This window comes from Manis pentadactyla, chromosome X (assembly GCF_030020395.1).
Source record: "Manis pentadactyla isolate mManPen7 chromosome X, mManPen7.hap1, whole genome shotgun sequence".
Lineage (NCBI taxonomy): Eukaryota > Metazoa > Chordata > Mammalia > Pholidota > Manidae > Manis > Manis pentadactyla.
In genome coordinates, this window is record NC_080038.1 from 68416681 (window position 1) to 68439352 (window position 22672).

General features: G+C 37.1%; 1 protein-coding gene and 1 pseudogene across 2 annotated transcripts in view; one reads left to right on the plus strand and one right to left on the minus strand.

Moving 5' to 3' along the window:
- LOC118921118 (protein PBDC1-like) overlaps nt 1-22672 on the minus strand; it is a 118674-nt gene that overhangs the window by 54500 nt on the left and 41502 nt on the right. The gene's annotated exons all lie outside the window — the stretch shown is intronic.
- LOC118921097 (MAP3K12-binding inhibitory protein 1-like) lies at nt 13500-14807 on the plus strand (annotated as a pseudogene).

Genomic DNA, 22672 nt, shown 5'->3' on the forward strand with positions numbered 1-22672 from the left:
GAATTGTTTTCCTGATTTTCTTATTGATATTTCATTGAGAGTGCATAGGAATGCCACAGATTTCTGCTTATTAATTTTGCATCCTGCAACTTTGCTGAATTCAGATATTAGATCTAGTAGTTTTGGAGTGGATTCTTTAGGGATTTTTTATGTACAGTATCATGTCATCTGTAAACCGGGATTGTTTAACTCCTTCCTTCCCAATCTAGATGCCTTTTATTTGCTTGTGTTGTCTGACTGCCATGACTAGGACCTCCACCTCCACTACTATGTTGAATATAAGTGGGGAGAGTGGACATCTTTGTCATCTTCCTGATCTTAAAGGAAAAGCTTTCAGCTTCTCCTGTTAAGTATAACGTTGTCTGTAAGTTTGTCATATATGGCCTTTACTGTGTTGAGGTACTTGCCCTCTATACCCATTTTGTGGAAAGTTTTTTTCATGAATGGATGTTGAATTTTTTCAAATGGTTTTTCAGCATCTATGGAGATGACCATGTGGTTTTTGTCCTTTTGCTGATGTGGTAGATGATGTTGATGGATTCTTGAATGTTGTACCATCCTTACAACCCTGGATCAATCCTACTTGATCATGATGTATGATCTTTTTTATGTATTTTTGAATTCGGTTTCCTAATACATTGTTTAGTATTTTTGCATCTACGTTCATCAGGGGTATTGGTCTGTAATTTTCTTTTTTGTGGTGTCTTTGCCTGGTTTTGGTATTAGACTGATGCTGGCCTCATAGAATGAGTTTGGATGTATTCCTTCTTCTTCTATTCAGAAAACTTTAAGGAGGATGGGTATTAGGTCTTCACTAAATGTTTGATAAAATTCAGTGGTGAAGCCTTCTGGTCCAGTGGTTTTGTTCTTAGGTAGGTTTTTGATTACCAGTTAAATTTCGTTGCTGGTAATTGGTCTGCTCAGATTTTCTGTTTCTTTCTGGGTCAGCTTTGGAAGGTTGTATTTTTTTAGAAAGTTCTCCATTTCTTCTAGGTTATGCAGCTTGTTAGCATATAATTTTTCATAGTATTTTCTAATAATTCTTTGTATTTCTGTGATATCTGTCATAATGTTTCCTTTCTCATTTCTCATTCTGTTTATGTGAATAAACTCTCTTTTATTCTTGATAAGTCTGGCTAGGGGTTTATCTATTTTGTTTCCTCAAAGAATCAGCTCTTGCTTTCATTGGTTCTTTCTATTGTTTTTATCTTCTTGATTTTATTTATTTCTGTTCTAATCTTTATAATGTCCCACCTTCTACTGACTTTGGACCTCCTTTGTTCTCATTTTTCTAGTTATGTTAATTGTGAGTTTAGACTGCTCATGTGGGATTGTTCTTCCTTCCTGAGGTAGGCCTGTATTGCAATATACTTTCCTCTTAGCACCGCCTTCACTGTATCCCACAGATTTTACAGTGTTGAATTATTGTTGTCATTTGTCTTCATATATTGCTTGATCTCTCCCTTTATTTGGTCATTGATCCATTGGTGATTTAGGAGTATGTTGTGAAGCCTCCATGTGTTTGTGGGATTTTACATTTTCTTTGCATAATTTATTTCTAGTTTAATACATTTGTGGTCTGAGAAACTGGTTGGTATAAATTCAATCTTTTTTAATTTACTGAAGCTCTTTTTGTGGCCTAGTATATGTTCTATTCTGAAATGTTCCATGTGCACTTGAGAATAATGTGTATTCTGCTGCTCTTGTGTGTTGAGTTTTGTAGATGTCCATTAGGTCCATCTGTGCTAATGTGTTGTTTGGTACCTCTATATCCTTACTTATTTCCTGTTCAGTTGATCTGTCCTTTGGAGTGAGTGGAGTGTTGAAGTCTCCTAGAATGAATGAATTGCATTCTACTTCCCCTTTCAATTTTGTTAATATTTGTTTCACATAAGTAGGTGCTTCTCTGTTGGGTGCATAGATATTTATAATGGCTATATCCTCTTGTTGGACTGGCCCCTTTGTCACTATGTAATGTCCTTCTTTGTCTCTTGTAAGTTTCTTTCTTTTGAAGTCTATTATGTCTGATACAAGTACTGCAACTCCTGCTTTTTTCTCCCTATTAGTTGCATGAAATATCTTTTTCCATCTCTTCACTTTTAGACATTGTATATCTTTGAGTTTTAAGAGAGTCTCTTGTAGGCAGTAAGTATATGAGTAGTGTGGGGAAATCACCTCCCCAAAGCATATACACCTTTGAAAATACAGCAAATACAACTATTCCTAAAAGAGAGACCAGAAGATACAGTACAACTACAACAGCCAGGCTACATCTACATCTGTGAGAACTCAGCATCTAATGAAAAGGGTAAGATACAAAGCCATGACCAGAGCACTCCCCCATCCTCAACTCACCTGTGGGAGGAGAAGAATCAGAGTGGGGAGGGAGTGGAAGCACAAGACTGCTAAATAACCAGACCTAGTAATCTGCACCAGGAACAGAGACACACACCGCATGGTGTATTGCATATTAGAGAAATGGAAAAGTAAATTCCAAGACAGAGACTGTGAGCAGGTCCCCACAACTGGCTTCCCTGGGACACAATAAAAGCTGGCACATTAAAAGTCTTAAAGGGACAAGGTGGACAAAACCGTCCCAGCACACTCAGCCCAGCAGGCTGTGAATCTTAGGGAATTTAAGGTGCCCTAAACCCCTGGATGGCAACAAAGCTTCAAAGCCCCTCATGGTGATAAACAGCCTGGTGTTTTTCCACCCCGATGGTGCTGGAAGTAAACTGGCCAACCCACCACAGTTGCAGAACAGTGGGGGAGCAGCCCTGCCCACAACAACTACACAGAGCCTTGTCTCAGTGCACAGCTAAGCAGGACAGACCCAAAGGCTGCTGCCAGCATGCAGCTGCACAGCACAGGCAGAGGAAGCTGGGGTAAGGTCTGGAAGGCATGAAGGTGTGCTATTCTCACAGGAAAACACACCTGGCATGTCTGGGACCCCCCACAGTGCCCTAGGCTATTCTGAGGGCTGCCCCACCCATGGCAGCTCAGGACATTATCCCCGAGACTGCTCCTGGTGTGCAGGTAAGCAGCACAGGCAGCAGAGAAGGGCAAGGCGACCAGCAAGTAGAAGGGATTTTGTTCTCCCAGCTGACAAATGTGCCACCTGATGGGGATCACTTCTATCATCATGAAAAGGCAGAGGAATCTGGTCCAGGCAAAAATCACTCAACCGCAGAGAGAGGGCCCAGAGAGATTGATATAACCAATATTCCTGAAAAAGAATTCAAAATAAAAGTCATAACCATGCTTATTGAACTGCAGAGAAATATGCAAGAGCTAAGGGATAATGTCTGGAGAGAGATAACAGAGATGAAACAATCGATAGAAGAACTTAAGAGCAGACTGGATGAGATGCAAGAGACTGTTAATGGAATAGAAACCAGAGAACAGGACTACAGAGAAGCTGAGGCACAGAGAGATAAAAGGATCTCTAGGAATGAAAGAATATTAAGAGAACTGTGTGACCAATCCAAACGGAACAATATTTACATTATAAGCATTCCAGAAGAAGAGAAACAAAATGGGATAGAAAGTGTCCTTGAAGAAATAATTGCTGAAAATTTCCCCAAGCTGGGAAGGAAATAGTCTCTCAGACCATGGAAGCCCACAGATCTCTCAACCCAAGGGACCTAAAGAGGACAACACCAAGACATATAATAATGAAAATGGCAAAGATCAAAGACAAGGACATGGTATTAAAGGCAGCCAGAGAGGAAAAAAGATCATCTACAAAGGAAAACCAATCAGGATATCATCTGACTTCTCAAAAGAAACCTTACAGGCCAGAAGAGAATGGCATGATATGTTTAATGCAATGAAACCGAAGGGCCCTGAACCAAGACTACTGTATCCAGCATGATTATCATTTAAATATGATGGAGGGATTAAACAATTTCCAGATAAGCAAAAGTTGAGGGAATTTATCTCCCGCAAACCACTTCTACACAGTATATTTAAGGAACTGCTCTAGATGGAAGTCCTCCAAGGCTAAAAAGATGTCACCAGAGAAAATAAAATCAGAGCAAAGAAAGCAGACCAAACAAATACTAACTAAAGGCAAAAACTAAAATCAACTATCCACAAAAGCAATCATAGGAAACACAAAAGGGAACAGAATAAAACATCTAACATATAAAGAGTTGAGAAGGAAGAATAAGAATGGAATAAAATAAAGAATCATAAGACTCTGTTTATAATAAAGTAATAAATGGGTTAAAGTTAGCCAGTTAGATAGTAAAGAAGCTACCTTGAACCATTGGTAAACAAGAATCCAAAGCCTTCAATGGCAATAAGTACATATTTATCAATAATCAACCTAAATGTAAATGGACTAAATGCACCAATCAAAAGACACAGAATAATGGAATGGATAAAAAAGCAAGACCCATCTATGTGCTGCTTACAAGAGACTCACCTCAAACTCAAAGATATACACAGACTAAAAGGGAAAGGATGGAAAACAATATTTCATGCAAACAATAGGGAGAAAAAGCAGGTGTTGCAGTACTTGTATCAGACAAAACAGACTTCAAAACAAAGAAAGTAACAAGAGATAAAGAAGGACATTACATAATGATAGAGGGTCAGTCCAACATGAGGATGTAAAATTTATAAATATCTATGGACTCAACACAGGAGCAATGACATATGTGAAACAAATAGTAAAAGAATTAAAGGATGAAATAGAATGCAATGGATTCATTTTAGGAGACTTCAACACACCACTCACTCCAAAGGACACATCAACCAGACAGAAAATAAGTACAGACACAGAGGTACTGAACAACACTAGAAACAGATGGACCTAGTAGACATCTACAGAACTCTACACCCAAAAGCAGAAGGATACACATTCTGCTCAAGTGCACATGGGACATTTTCCAGAATAGACCACTGTATTGATAATTAGTTTATCAATTGCTATGCACAGGCTTAAATGCTAATTTTGGCTCGATATGCAAGACACACCACCACAAGCTACAGCTGTTTAGTATACCTTCACTTTAGTAAAAGAGGAGAAGGGGGATAAGGGAAAAGAGGGAGACACAGAGAAGATTCGGGAAAATGACAAAAAGGAAGAAAAAGAAAGAAAGAAAGAATCAGTCCATCATACCACAAGGACCCCATCATCAGCACCGGGAAACAAATCATCACAGGCAAGTCTCAGGGGAGGAAAACAAAAAGGAAGATCAAGAAAGAAAAAATTAGTCCTTTATACCACTAGGACCCCATCATCAGCAACAGGAAACAAGTCATCAAGGGCAAGCCTCAGGGGAAGATGAAAAGGCAGCAGTACTGCAAAAGCAATTGAGGGAAGGCTGCTTGTGGTTTCTCTAAGCTGATATTTATGCTAGTTTAAACAAAAGAGGCTCAGTGCCAATAGCGCATGCATGAGTGATGTATGGAACCGGGTCTGGCCAAGAGCTGGGGCCAAGCACACAACTTGTTATTATACAATTGTTCTAGGTGAAGTTCCAAGGAGAAATATCTTCAGTAGTTCCCAAGGATAAGTATCCTGGGCATGCAGCCCAGGGTTGTTGTTCCCTTCTGCCTGAGGAGTGGCCAGCTCCTCTGGGAAAGGGGTGCATACCTTGACCCTGATAAACTCATATGACCCTGAGCAGGGCTTAACATTTTATACTTTACTACAACCACACACTAGGCCACAAAAAGAGCCTTAGTAAATTAGAAAGGTATGACATTCTGCCACCAACTTCTCAGATCACAAAGGTATAAATCTAGAAATAAATTGCACAAAGAAAACAAAAAGGCTCACAAACACATGGAGGCTTAACAGCATACTCCTAAATAATCAATGGATCAATGACCAAATTAAAACAGACATAAAGCGATAAATGGAGACAAATGACAACAGCAAAATTCCCCTACTTCTGTGGGACGCAGCAAAAGCAGTTCTAAGAGGAAAGTATACAGCAATGCAGGCGTATTTTAAAAAGGGAAAAAAATCCCAAATGAATAGTCTAAAGTCACAATTATCAAAACTGGAAAAAGAAGAACAAATGAGGCCCAAAGTCGGCAGAAGGCTAGACATAATAAAGATCAGAGAGGAAATAAATAAAATTGAGAAGAATAAAACAATAGAAAAAAATCAATGAAACCAAGAGCTGGTTCTTTGAGTAAATAAACAAAATTGATAAACCCATAGACAGACTTAGAAGAGAAAAAGAGAATCTACACACACATAAACAGAATCAGAAATGAGAAAGGAGAAATCATGATAGATACCAGAGAAATAAAAATAATTATTAGAGTATGCTATGGAAATATATATGATAACAGGCTGGATAACCTGGAAGAAATGGAAAACTTTCTAGAAAAGTACAACCTTCCTAGAATGACCAAGGAAGAAACAGAAAATCTAAACAGATCAATTTCCAGGAACGAAACTGAACTGGTAATCAAAAAACTACCCAAGAACAAAACCCCATGCCACATGGAATCAATGCTGAATTTTACCAGACATAGAGAAGACATAATACCCATTCTCCTTAAAGTTTTACAAAAAATAGAAGAGAAGGGAATACTTCCAAACTCATTCTATGAAGCCAGCATCACTGTAATACCAAAACCAGGCAAAGATAACACCAAAAAACAAAATTACAGACCAATAACCCTGAAGAACATACATGCAAAAATACTCAACAAAATATTATTGAACCGAATTCTAAAATACATGAAGAGGATCATACACCATGATCAAGTGGGATTCATCTCAGAGATAGAAAAATGGTACAATATTAGAAAATCCATCAACATCATCCACCACATCAACAAAAAGGACAACTAGGCCACAAAAAGAGCCTCAGTAAATTAGAAAGGTATGACATTCTGCCAACATGATCATCTCCATAGATGCTGAAAAGCATTCCACAAAATTCAACATCCACTCATGATAAAAACTCTCAAGAAAATGGGTATAGAGGACAAGTACCTCAACATAATAAAGGTCATTTATGACAAACCCACAGCGAGCATCATACTTAACAGCAAGAAACTGAAAGCTTTCAACTAAGACCAGGAAAATGACAGGGATGCCCACTCTCCCCACTTTTATTCAACATAGTACTGGAGGTCCTAGCCACAACAATCAGACAAAACAAAGAAATACAAGGCATCCAGATGGGTAAAGAAGCCAAACTGGCACTATTTGCAGATGACATGATATTGTACATAAAAATCCCTTAAGATTCCACTTCAAAACTACTAGAATGAATATCTGAATTCAGCAAAGTTGCAGGATCCAAAATTAATACACTGAAATCTGTTGCTTTTCTATACAATAAAGATGAACTAGTAGAAAGAGAAATCAGGCAAACAATTCCATTCACAATAGCAACAAAAAGAATTAAAAAACCTAGGAATAAACCTAATCAAGGAAGTGAAAGATCTAAACCCTGAAAACTACAAAACATTCTTAATAGAAATTAAAGAGGACACTAACAAAGGGAAACACTTCCCATCCTCTTGGCTAGGAAGACTTAATATTGACAAAATGGGCATCCTGCCTAAAGCAGTCTACAGATTCAATGCAATCCCTTTCAAAACACCAAGAGCATTCTTCACTAAACTGGAACAAATCATTCTAAAATTCATATGGAACCATAAAAGATCCTGACTAGCCAAAGCAACACTGAAAAAGATGAATAAAGCAGGGGGGATCTCGCTCCCCAACTTCAATCTCTACTACAAAGCCACAGTAATCAAGACAATGACTCCACATATTAACCCAAACATATATGGTCAATTAATATACGATAAAGGAGCCATAGACTTACAATGGGGAAATAGCCTCTTCAACAGCTGGTGTTGGCAAACTGGACAGCTACATGTAAGAGAATGAAACTGGATCATTGTCTAACCCCATACACAAAAGTAAATTCGAAATGGATCAAAGACCTGAATGTAAGTCATGAAACCATAAAAGCCTTAGAAAAAAACATAGGCAAAAATCTCTTGGACATAAACGTGAGTGACTTTTTCATGAACATATGTACCCGGGCAAGGAAACCAAAAGCAAAAATGAACAAGTGGGAACATATCAAGCTGAAAAGCTTCTGTACAGCAAAGAACACCATCAGTAGAATAAAAAGGCATCCTACAATATGGGAGAATATATTCATAGGTGACATATCTGATAAAGAGTTGGTATACAAAATATATAAAAAGCTCATGCACCTCCACAAACAAAAAGCAAAGAATCCAATTAAAAAATGGCCAGAGGATCTGAACACACACACTTCTCCAAAGAATGAATTCAGATGGCCAATTGGCACATGAAAAGATGCTCCACATCACTAATCATCAGAGAAATGCAAATTATAACCACAATGAGATATAACCTCACACCAGTTAGGATGGCCACCATCCAAAAGACAAGCAACAACAAATGTTGGCGAGGATGTGGAGAAAGGGGAACCCTCCTACACTGCTGGTGGGAATGTAAATTAGTTCAACCATTGTGGAAAGCAGTATGGAGGTTCCTCAAAAAACTAAAAATAGAAATCCCATTTGACCCAGGAATTCCACTGCTAGGAATTTACCCTAAGAATACAGGGTCCCAGTTTGAAAAAGACATAATGACCCCTTGTTTATCACAGCACTATTTACAATAGCCAAGAAATGGAAGCAACCTAAGTGTCCATCAGTAGATGAATGGATGAAAAAGAGGTGGTATACATACACAATGCAATATTATTCAGCCATAAGAAGAAAACAAATCCTACCATTTGCAACAACATGGATGGACTTAGAGAGTATTATGCTCAGTGAAATTAGCCAGGTGGATAAAGACAAGTACCAAATGATTTCACTCATCTGTGGAGTATAAGAACAAAGAAAAAACTGAAAGAACAAAACAGCAGCAGACTCACAGAACGCATGAGTGGATTAACAATTACCAAAGGGAGAGGGACTGGGGTGGATGGGTTGGAAGGGAGGGATAAGAGGGAAAAAGGAGCATTATGATTAGCATACATAATGTAGAAGGGGGGCAAGGGGAAGGCTGTTCAACACAGAGAAGACAAGTAATGATTCTATAGCATCTTAGTACACTGATGGACAGTGACTGTATTAGGGTAGGTGGTGGGGACGTGATAATGGGGGGACTCTAGCAACCATAATGTCACTCATGTAATTGTTGATTAATGGTACAAAAATTTAAAAATACATCAAGAGGATCATACATTATTGTCAAGTGGGATTCATCACAGGGATGCAAGGATGGTACAATATTTGAAAATTCATCAACTTCATCCACAATATCAATAAAAGGGACAAAACTCAGATGATCATCTCCATAGACGCTAAAAAGCATTTGACAAAATTCAACATTCATTCATGACAAAAACTCTCAACCAAATGGGTATAGAGGACAAGGACCTCAACATAATAAAGGCCATATATGACAAACCCACAGCCAACATCATACTTAACAGTGAAAAGCTGAAAGTTTTTCCTCTAAGATGGGGAACAAGACAAGGATGCCCACTCTCCCCACTTTTGTTCAACATAGTACTGAAGGTCCTAGCCATGGCAATCAGACAATGCAAAGAAATAAAAGGAATCCGGATTGGCAGGGAAGAAGTCAAACTGTCACTGTTTGCAGATGACATGATACTGTACATAAAAAACTCTAAAGAACCCACTCAGAAACTGCTAGCAAAGTTGCAGGAAACAAATTTAATACACAGAAATCTGTTGCATTCCTATACACTAGCAATGACCTAGCAGAAAGAGAAATCAGGATAATGATTCCAATCACAATTGCATAAAAGTGAATATAATACCTAGGAATAAACGTTAACAAAAGAAGTGAAAGACCTATACCCTAAAAACCACAAGATACTCTTGAGAGAAATTAAAGAGGACACTAGTAAATGGAAATCCATCCCATGCTCTTGGGTAGGAAGAATTAATTTTGTCAAAATGCCATCCTGTCTAAAGTAATCTACAGATTTAATGCAATCCCTATCAAAATACTGACAGCATTCTTCAATGAAGTGGAACAAATAGTTCTAAGATTCATATGGAATCACAAAAGATCTGAATAGCCAGAGCAATCCTGAGAAGGAAGAATAAAGCAGGGAGATTACACTCCCCAACTTCAAGCTCTACTACAAAGCCACAGTAATCAAGACAATTTGGTACTTGCACAAGAACAGACCCAAAGACGAATGGAGCAGAATAGAGAGTCCAGATATTTTCCCAAGCATATATGGTCAGTCAATATACAATAAAGGAGCCATGGATATACAATGGGGGAAATGAAAGCCTCTTCAGTAGCAGGTGTTGTCAAATCTGGACAGCTACATGTAAGAGAATGAAACTGGATTACTCTCTAACTCCATACACAAAAGTAAACTTGAAATGGATCAAAGACCTGAATGTAAGTCATGAAAAGATTAAACTCTTAGAAGTTTAGGCAAAACTCTCTTGAATATAAACATGAGCAACTTCTTCATGAACACATCTCCCTGGGCAAGGGAAACAAAAGCAAAAATGAACAAGTGGAACTACATCAAGCTGAAAGGCTTCTGTACAGCAAGTACACCATCGGTAGAACAAAAAGGCATCCTACAGTATGGGAGAATATATTCATAAGTGACATATCCGATAAGGGGTTGACATCAAAGTATATGAAGAGCTCATGCACCTCAACAACCAAAAATCAAATAATCTGATTAAAAAATGGGCAGAGGACCTGAAGAAACACTTCAAAGAAGAAATTCAGATGGCCAACAGGCACATGAAAAATGCTCCACATCACTAATCATCAGAAAAATGCAAATTGAAACCACAATTAGATATCACCTCACACCAGTTAGGATGGCCAACAGTGACAAGACAAGGATCAACAAATGCTGGTGATTATGTGGATAAAGGTGAACCCTCCTACACTGCTGGTGGGAATGTAAGTTAGTTCAACCATTGTGAAAAGCAGTATGGAGCTTCCTCAAAAGACTAAAAATGGAAATACAGTTTGACTCAGGAATTCCACTCCTAGGAATTTACCCTAATTATACAGGATTTCAGATTTAAAAAGACATAAGCATCCCTATGTTTTTTGCAGCACTATTTACAATAGCCAAGAAATGGAAGCAACCTAAGTGTCACTCAGTAGATAAATGGATAAAGATGTGGTACATATACACAATGGAATATTATTCAGCCATAAGAAGAAAACAAACCCTACCATTTGCAACAACATAGATGGGGCTAGAGGGTATTATGTTCAGTGAAATAAGCCAGGCAGAGAAAGACAAATACCAAATGATTTCCCTTATTTGTGGCATATAACAACAACACAAAAACTGAAGGAACAAAACAGCAGAAGACTCACAAAACCCAAGAATGGACTAACAGTTACCAAAGGGAAAGGGAGTGAGGATTTTGGGTCTGAACAGAGGAATAAGAGAATTAAGGGGCATTACGATTAGCACATATAATGTAGGGGGAGACACAGGAAAGACAGTATAACACAGAATACAAGTAGTGAGTCTATAGCATCTTACTATGCTGATGGAGAGTGACTGATGGGGTACGTGGTGGGGACTTGGTGATGGGGGGAATCTAGTAACCACAATGTTGCCCATGGGATTGTATATTAATGATATCATAATTTAAAAAATAAATAATTAATTGTCAAAACATTTTATAGCTGCTCAATTGTTATGTATGACATTAAATTTTATAGTAAATCGGGAAAAATTTCTAGAAACTGTGTCCTGAAGAGAGGCTCCATGTCTCAGAATATAATCATAGGAACTGATCCACTGAAAGAGAATAGCATGTTGAAAGCCCCTGTGGGATGCTCTTTCTGACAGACCCTGGCAGCCTGTTGTGCCCTTGTTGGTTGCTCTTTCTTTCTGTTTTTTTCCACCTTCAGCTTTTATGATTGCTTCATAGACTTTTATGACATATGGTATAAAATTAAGCCCCAATATTATTTGCTGCCTTCACATCTGGTGAAATCAGGTGGATCTCAAATTGCCCAAGCACAAGTTCCACTCTCCCCTTTGTTCTATGGATAAGCTCCCCTACATAAAAATCACTTCTTATGGGACCAGGCACAGTTCCTTCTTATCCCTGAGTAACAGGTTTAGTTCCCTTACAACCCACAGAATTATTCAAATAAGTCAATCACATCGTTCCACAGGAACCATGTCACCCCTAACGCTTGATACTACACAGCCTGCCTTCCACAGCTCCTGGTTGTACACTGCGTTTCCAAGTGCATATCTCACGTGGCCCTCCACGGCATGTGGTGTCCATTTTCCTCCAGTATGTGAGTATATGAGACTAACAATTTGCTGTCAGGCTCGTCTCTCCAGGAATAGGTGTCATATGTCCAACTATCACCATAACCCTAGGGTAGAAATTCTTTCTTCAACAATGGGGTAAATAAGAGGTGATTAAAACCCCTTTATAGAATGTACTGGGCAAAAAAAGAATGAAAATATTATGATGGTGAAGCAAAGATGGCTATTCCCAATCAAAAAACTTCTGGATTTCAGAAGCTGTAAGAAAAATACCCCAGCAGAACAATAGCAACAGCAGCACAAATCATCTGTAAAATAGCATGGGGCCCAGAGAAATAAGTCAGACCTCAGAGAACCTCAACACCTGTAGCCACATTCCTTCTGTCTCCCTCCCCCTTTTCATCATATACACATAATCCAGATCTCAAGAAGTTTTATAAGTTATACTGTGGTTGATGCAGCCTCCATCACTGCTATAGTCATAGATTGCTAAGGATTAGGGGTACTGTTCATCTGCACACTACTCAGGTAGCTGTAGATATTCCTTGAAACCATTTAGAATGGACACCATAGCTCACCCTTTCTCTCTTTCATTTATTTCATGCCCTTCACCAATTACAATGAAAGATATTATCCATAAAATTGTCTCAGTGCTTATGTATGGGGATGCCTAGGGAGTCCTTCTAACATGAATATATACACCTAGACTCATTCTCTGGTAGCTACTTCATTGAGGCACACCATAAGAGGAACTACACACTATCCCTCCTTTTAATCATCATCCACATATTTCCCAGTCATTCCCTCTTATTCATTAAAGACTTTAGCCTTAGACCTCCAGCCTTTCTCACCACCAGTACTTCTGTCATTAATTTGATGACACCAAAATTCACAAATATAATCTGGGTAACCTCTGGCTTTTTGGTTTTTTTCCATCACACCCATGATCCTTCACCTTCATCAGTCAGTCACACCAATGTAACTGCCACTCTAGCCACCATGTTGTAACCTTCTGACTTATTTATTGTAGCAACCCTCAACTTCAAAAATTGTCACTCCACATCAGGACCTCTGATCCACTGACTCCCACTAATTTATACTATTAATTATTCTTTTTATGTCCTCCTCATTCTCTTCTAGCTTAAATTCCATTGTCCATAATTATAATCATTCCTTGGCAAACAATCTCAACATAATTACCTCTCTTTCTCTACATTATACTCCATTTATGACTCATAACCTAAGTCAGTCTTCACAGTCTGCTTTCTCCAGGTATATACCCAAACATTGCTGATGAAAATCAGACAATTCTACTGATTTTTCACACTTCAAATTCACATTCACAAATTTCAAATAGGTATACCCTGGCAATAATAATACATCACCTTAGGAATGCAGGGGATGAAGGGGATGGCATTTTGGGAGCACCTAAGAGTAGCAGGGGTTGCCTGCAAAGGTGTCATGGCTGCTGTCACTGAGCTTAATCTCCCAAGCATCTGTGACAGTAGCCTGGAGTGGAGCTGCAGCCCCAACATCTCCCAAGAGGTGCTCTGTAAAATCTCTTGCTCCCTGCATACCCTGGCTGAACAATTTCTGGTTTGCCCCTTTGAAGCTTAACCTCAGAGATGATGTGGTGAAAATTACAATCGATTGTAACAAGCTCCAGAGCCTCTTGGCATTCCAGCCCTCTTTGCTCTTTAGAGAACTTGAGTAACACATATTATATTTACAGCCCTTTTTATCATAACTTCAGCCTCTAATTAAAGAGAGGAATACAACTATTGTTGAAAAGATAGGGAAAATAGAAACAGGAGACAAGAACAAATAATTGACAAATTTCCCATTGGTGACCAGAAAGAGGAAGAAAAGCATGAAAATTGTGATTTAGGAGATGTGAAAAAGGCACAGATCCATTTTGATCCAGAAGTAGCTCAATAAAGGCTGGAAAAGCAGAAATTGACAGATGAATACCTGCACTAATTCAAAGAAAGTAATCTGAAATTAATGAAAACAATGTCAGAGAATTTTGTAATGTTATTGATTCTAACCAAGAAAATAGTTGTGCAAGAACAGATGCCATTTTTACCCCTTACCCTGAATTTGAAAGTCATGTAAAAGTTTCCAGAGTTGTGAATACATACAGACCACAGACTAGACCAGAAAGAATTCAAGGGTCAAGTCACAAACCTAACAGCATGCTATGGGATTGTGGAAATCAAGCTGTAGAAGAACGACTGCAAAATATTGAGGCTAGCTTGAAATTACAGACAGGTGGTCCAGTGCCAAGAAATATTTATAAGAGAATTAAAAAACTTGAGGATAAAATCCTTGAACTGGAAGGCATCACTCCAGAATATGTTCACTTTCTAAACATTTGTGGGAAAAGAAGAAAAGTTCAACCACTTCAACAGAACTATTCAACTGGCTAAACTTGAGAAAATTAGTGCCCTCAAACAAGCCCTGCTCAGAAATTCAAGAGAAGCAGAATCCATAGCAACACATCACCTGCCATGAAAAACTCCTCTGATCCCTGTCATTTTAGTTCTTTATGTACATGTGTAACTACACTGAAAACAATTAAATGGATATGTATTTACCCATGCTGACTTTGAAAGCAAGGTTTATTTTCATGTGAGTCCACCTTACAGCAAGTATTCTTCAAATATTACAGTGAATTTTGAAATAGTTTATGCATTAGAAATAGGATTATCATAATTTATTCCCTTCTTTTTAAAGAAGGTATTCTGAAAATGAAAAACAATTTGAAAGTACATCTTTGTGTGTGTGTGTGTGTGTACCACAGAAAGGAAGATATATTTTAAATAGTGATATTTAAAGGACTTTATATCTGTAATATCATTATAAACCAGTTTGTTAGTTTAAATCAATACTTTTTACATAATAGGTATTCAATAATTTCTTGACTGAAATGAATTTTAAAAATAAGTGCATATAATTTTTAATGTCAGTTTTAATAAAAAGGATTCCATCTTTATCCTCTAAAAATATACATCATCTTAATAAATCTTTTGTTTCCCACTCTCTAAGAAGGCTATTTCATATTTATACTCAAACTTCATATCCTTCGATCCTGGCCCTCACTTTCAACTGGTAATGTTAATACTTATTTTACTGAGAAAAATAGAACTGATAAGAATATAATATATAATTTTCCTACCACCAAAGCTTCCTTCATTATTACCCATTTAATATTCTTCCTATCCTGTATCAATGGATAAGTTGTTTCATCCCTACTTCTTTCTAAGGTAATTAGTGACTTCAATGTTGCAAAATCCAATTGTCATCAACTGTAGAATATCACTGGAAATGATGGAGCAGGGAATTGCCAAACTCCATCTCTCAAATATAGCAGCAATCAACCATGCAAAAACTGTTAGAATCAACATTTTTAAGAACTCTGAAAATGACTCAAAAACTTACAACAACCAGGATAATGTTTAATTAAGAAAGACGCTACTGAATTTCAGTAAGAGAACATTGTAACATTTTAACTTACCTGAATATCATAACCTATTTGTCAGCTTGGCAGCAACCATGAAAACAATGGACTGTACCCTGGTGCAGATTTCTTGTGCCAAGGAGGGAAACATGTACCTTGTTCTCAAAGAATTGTGATTGTGTATTTTGACCTGTCTGGAGGCTCCATGAGGAACTGGCTCAGGGGCTTGCTTTCTTTTATATCCACCTCAGAGCTTTCTCAGCTCACAGGTGGCATTTATCTAAAGCATTAACAGACAAATATACTGGCCACAGCAACCATGGACAAGGAATAAGACTAAGCAGTATACAGACCAAAATGCCTGAGGAAGAAAGTGAGGGGAGGAGATACATTAGGAAATAAAGGGTTTGTAAAGCTTCTGTGTCTACTGGTGTATCTAGAAGTCTAAACATAGGCTCAGGACTACATTCATGTTTTTTAAAGAATTCATAGGACATAAAACTTTCACCTGTGGCTGAACTTTAGGCTCCATGCAAGCAAGAAGTGAAGTCAAAGGTAGAGTGCTAAAGAGCCTGGCTAACCATTGAAGGAATGCTGCAACACACAACTAATATGCAAAGACTGGGGAGTTTTTTGCTACAGGCATTTAAGGAAACATATTTCATGTCATGAGCTGACCATTAACCTAATGAAATAGATGCCTCAATGAGCATACCTGACAAATAATACAGTCTTTACCAAAAAAATTAGAAAAATAACTAAAAAATGAACATTTATATATATATATATATATATATATATATATATACATATAATCTACAGCAGGAAAGGGAAAAACACAAAAGCGAGGGAGACTAATTTCAGAGTGACGACATACGATGGTTAATTTAATGTGTCCAGTTGACTTAGCTAACAAATGCCTAATCAGCTGGTAAAACATTATTCTGGATGTGTTTGTGAGGGTGTTTCTTGGAGAGAGTAACATTTGAATCAATAGACAGAGTAAAGAAGATTGCCCTTACCAATGCAAGTGGGTATCATGCAATATGTTGAGAATAGAGCCAAAAGGTAGAGGAAGAATAAATATGCTCTTTTTGCTTGAGTTGGAAAATCCATATTCTCGTGCTGTTGGACACCAGTGCTCATGGTCTTTGGGCAGTTTGATGTGGACAGGGATTTACACCATTGGCTCTTCTGGTTCTCAGGCTTTCAGACACATATGGACATATCACCAGCTTTCCTAGTTTTTCAGTTTGAGGATGCCAGATCATGGGAATTTCAGGCTCCATAATTACATGAGCCTTTTCCTATTAAAAAAAACATATACATCCCCTATTGGTCCTATTTCTCTGCATAACCCTTACTAATACACAATATAATATTCAAAATGTCCTTTTTTGACAAAAATTTTGAAGTGTACAAAGAAACAAGAAAATGTCTCATTCATAAGAAAATATAAATTAATAGAAATTGTCCCTTAGGAAACACAGACATGGGACTTATTAAACAAAGAATTTAAATCAAGTATCATAAATAGGCTCAAAGAGCTAGATGAAACCATGGACAAAGAACTAAAGGGAATCAAGAGAATGACATCTTACCAAATAGAGAATATCAATAAATAGAGAGAATTATAAAAGAAAACCAAATATAAATGTACAGCTGAAAAGTACAATGACTGAAATGAAAGACAAAAATCACTACAGGGGTTCAACATCAGATTTCAGCAGGCAGAAGAATAAGTGAATTTGAAGCTAGGTTATTTGAGATTGTGCAGTTTACAATAGAACAAAAAAAAGGAAGAAAAAATATAACTTAGCCTATGAGACCTGTGGAACACCATCAAACATACCAACATAGGCAGAATTGGAGTCCTGAAGGAGAGGGAGTAAAGAGCACAAATATTTGAAGAAAAAATGGCCAAAAAATTTGATGAAATACATGAATCCACATGTCCAAGAAGCTCAATGAATTCCAAGGAAGATAAACTCAAATAAGTCCACTCCAAAACACAGTATAATCAAATTGTCAAAAGACAACATAAAAAGAGAATCTAGAAAGCATCAAGATAAAAAAGACTCATTACCATGTAATAACTTATTCACTATGTAAGAACTTGTTCACCATGTAAGAACTTGTTCATTATGCTTCAGAAGATTGGAGACTGTTGAGAATTAGGCGTGGGGTTGATTAATGATTGTGCATTGAGTCCCCTATATAGAATTTTTTGTTGTTAACAACCATTTGATCAATAAATATGAGAGATGCCCTCTCAAAAAAAAAAAAAGGACTCATTACACATAATAGAACTTCATTAAGATTAACAGCCAGCTTCTCCTCAGAAGCCATGGAGGGTAGAAGGCAGTGGGATGGCATGTTTAAAATGCTGAAAGAAAAAAACTTTTCAACCAAGAATTATGCATCAGAAGTTATTTTTCAAAAGTGAAGAATAAATTAAGAAATTCCAAAAAGAGCAAAAATTGAACAAATCATTGACAGTAGGCCAGCCCTATAAATGATAGTTATTTAGGTACAAAAGAAAAAGCAAGAGAAAAACTGAAGCCATATGAAGAAATAAAGAAAACTGGTAAAGGTAACTATATAGTTAAATACAAAACCCTGTATTTTTTATTTTTGTTCTCCAACTCATTTTCTCCCGTACAATTTAAAATAACATGCATAAAATAATAATTAGAAATCTATATTAATAGGCATAGAATGTATAAACATTTTATTTTTAACAATAACAATATAAATAGGAGGCAGAGCTGTATACTAGCAGAGTTTTTATGTATTACTGCATCCAATAGAATATCTGGAAAGGGCAGGTCAGACTCCTAAACACATTTCCAGATTTCAGTCTGCTACTAGGCCCTTGGCTCAATATGCTTTTGCTGTTATAACTTTCTTTCTGTTTCTTGGGAATATGTCAAGATGCCTTCCATTGAAAAGCTTTTACAATTGCTGTACCTTATGCCTGGAATGCTCTGCCCTTGGATCTTTGCATAACTTGTTCCCTCTTGTCATTCAGATCTCAGTTTAAATATCACCTTCTCAGTGAAGCCTATGTAGAAGAACTACCCCCTCACATAGTTATCTGTGTGTTGTGAAATTATATATTATTTTTCATATGTTTCTCTCCTTGGGCAAACTGTACTCAGATCCTCTGAATGGTCTTTTCTGATAAACTGCAACATTGGCCACAGTCCTGTCTTTGGCCTGCCCAGATCAGTCTTAGCAAACAACCCAGCTCAGTCAGTTTAGCAAAAATCTCCCCAACCCTTCATTTATGATCACCCTTAATATCTGATTACATTTCTCACCTCCCAGCTTTGATGTATAAACCCTTTGCCTGCCTTTACAAATAATCCTGTTAGGCCAATTTAGCAATAATCCTCTACCCTTGAAGTCTTCTCAATAATTTCCCATCTATTGACCAGATCACTCTACTCATTGGCTATAAATACCCAGCTGTCTTTGCTTTATTTAGACTTGGGCCCAATCTCTCTTCCTTATTGTATAGTCTTGAATAAAGTCTTCCTTACCATTTTACCAAGTGTCAGCATAATTTTAATACCTCATCACACTTCACATATTACCCTGATTTATTTTCTTCAAGCACTTATTATTTGAAATTATGTAGTTTCTCAAATAGAATTCAATTACCATGACAAATGCACCTTGTCTGTCATATTCATTACTTACTTTCCTGTACCCAAAACAGTGCCTGATATATAATATAGAATATGCTCAATATTAACTGGTTGAATGAATGCCTTACCTGTGTTATTCCTTTGGTTCCAGGGATGTTGGAATACTAATGGAATGGGTATAAAGAACCAGTTTTCCTCCCTTTCATTCAGCCTTCTTAGGTTTCTTAGCATATGTTTCAATGGTGTAAAAGTACAAAATCATCTTGCATACAATGTCTTTTTATGTTCCTGTCAGGATCAACATTTAGGGGCTGTGTTGCTCCATGGAAGTGCTACAATCTGCTCTTCCCTTGCCTTTGTTCTTAAAAAAATATATTAATTTAGCACAAGTTGAAGAAAAGTCTTGTTTCACAGATGCTTTGGAATTTAGAGCCATCTTCTTATTAGCCTTCTTTTGCAAAGCCAACTGAAGAATAATGATATATAGTTTTAAACATGCTTTCTTTAATTTCAACTAAGACCAATTCTTCATAGTTGTCTTAGATAATATTATTTCTTCTCTAAGTTATATTTTCATTCCATTTATCCTTGATGGTACTGGATTTTAATTATTTGTATTGTCATTCAACACTAATATACATTAATTTTATAAAATTTGGAAAATTAAAACCTATTAAAACTATCCCCAATCTTGTGATATTCAAGGTATTCAATAAATTTTTCTTATTTAATTATCAACATAGCATATATTTTGCAGGATTTTTATTTTTTGCATGTACACCCATATATTTCCACAGGATTGTAATCATACTTAACAGTAGTTAGCTGTATGCCTTTCAAATTTAGCACACTGTAAGCATTCTCCTATGTTATTAATGATTTTATTTAGAATTTCTTAAATAGCTTTGATATTTTGTGATTTGAAAAATTCATGAGCATGGTTGAAAACTTGGCAAGCCTTGAACACTATAACTAATATGAAAAATAATATATAATTTCACAACACACAGGTAACTACTGTTTATTTGGCTTATTATTTCTAAATATGATCTATACAAATATTTTATATATAAAAACACATTTAGTGTAATTAAGTTCACATTATATTTAATATGGACTTTTAAAATGATCCTGTACAACTTAATTAAAACTTTTATTTGAGCAGTCTGAGCCTTTATTTCACTATTCTTTTTCTGTTGGACATTTAGTTTTATGTTACTATGTCACTATGATTTAAATTTTGTTGAAAATTTTAGTGCAAAATATTTGATGATTGAGGAGTCCACATACAGGATACCAGCATGAAAAACTCAGAATCCCCTTCCCAGTGAAGCAAGTATACTACTGAGGTTAAAAAAAAACCAAATATTTAGAGAATCTGGAAATTGTGTCAAATACATAGAGCAAATGAAGAAGCATTTATTCAATAAAATTTACTAAATTGTGGAAAGAACATGAGATCCTCTGGTATTTGAGCCACCACCTGCTCCCTCCCTCTCCACAGGTCTATTTGCCAAAAGCTCTATTCCAGGTGGGTATGGTTCTCAAGAAATGGATAAGGCTTCTTACTGGGAGAGGCAGGTTGCCAGTATTTCCAATCTGCCTTAACCCAGAATTACAGTTTAAAATCCAGCTGGAGGTGACCAAGAGTTAGGGAACTCCCGATCTTCATGATACCCCCACTAAAAGGTTAGAGTCTCTACCTCAAGAGTTGAAGGAAAGAATATTTGGGCATCTATCACAGAAGCAGCAGCTTTAACACAGGTGTAACTGTGGGGGGGGAAATACCAGGGCAAAATACCTTTGAAATTGAAATCAGTCAAAGGGAGAAATAAAATGGGAGAAACCCAATTATGTCTTTTTTATATTATTTTATTATTGATTGATTGATTGACTTTGGTATGATTAATCTACAATTATAGAAAGAACACTATGTTTACTAGGTTACCCCTTCACCAAGTCCCCCCAACATACCCCTTCAGAGTCACTGTCCATCTGCGTAGTAAGATGCTGTAAAATCACTACTTGTCTTCTCTGTGTTGCACAGCCCTCCATGTGCCCCCCACACACTATACATGCTAATCGTAATGCCCTCTTTCTTTTTCCCTGCCCTTATCCCTCCCTTCCCACCCATCCTCCCCAGTCTCTTTCCCGTTGGTAACTATAAGTCCATTCTTGGGTTCTGTGAGTCTGCTGCTGTTTTGTTCCTTCAGTTTTCCTTTGTTCTTATACTCCACATATGAGTGAAATCATTTTGTACTTGTCTTTCTCCGCCAGGTTTATTTCACTGAGCATAATACCCTCTAGGTCCATCCATGTTGTTGCGAATGGTAGGATCTACTTTTTTCTTATGGCTGAGTAATATTCCATTGTGTATATGTACCACTTCTTCTTTACTCATTCATCTACTGATGGACATTTAGGTTGCTTCCACCTCTTGGCTATTGTAAATAGTGCAGCAATAAACATAGGGGTGCATCTGTCTTTTTCAAACGGGAGTGCTGCATTCTTAGGGTAAATTCCTAGAAGTGGAATTCCTGGGTCAAATGGTATATCTATTTTGAGCATTCTGAGGAACCTCCATACTGCTTTCCACAATGGTTGAACTAATTTACATTCCCACCAGCAGTGTAGGAGGGTTCCCCTTTCTCCACAACCTCGCCAACATTTGTTGTTGTTTGTCTTTTCGATGATAGCAATCCTTACTGGTGTGAGGTGATATCTCATTGTGGTTTTAATTTGCATTTCTCTGATGACTAGCGATGTGGAGCATCTTTTCATGTGCCTGTTGGCCATCTGGATTTCTTCTTTAGAGAACTGTCTATTCAGCTCCTCTGCCCAATTTTTAATCGGATTATTTGTTTTTTGTTTGTTGAGGTGTGTGAGCTCTTTATATATTTTGGATGTCAATCCTATATTGGATCTGTCATTTATGAATATATTCTCCCATACAGAAGGATACCTATTTGTTCGATTGATGGTGTCCTTTGCTGTACAGAAGCTTTTTAGCTTTATATGGTCCCACTTGTTCATTTTTGCCTTTTTTCCCTTGCCCGGGAAGATATGTTCATGAAGAAGGCACTCATGTTTATGTCCATGAGATTTTTGCCTATGTTTTTTTCTAAGAGTTTTATTGTTTCATGACTTACATTCAGGTCTTTGATCCATTTGGAGTTTACTTTTGTGTATGGGGTTAGACAGTGATCCAGTTTCATTCTCTTACATGTAGGAGTCCAGTTTTGCCAGCACCAACTGTTGAAGAGACT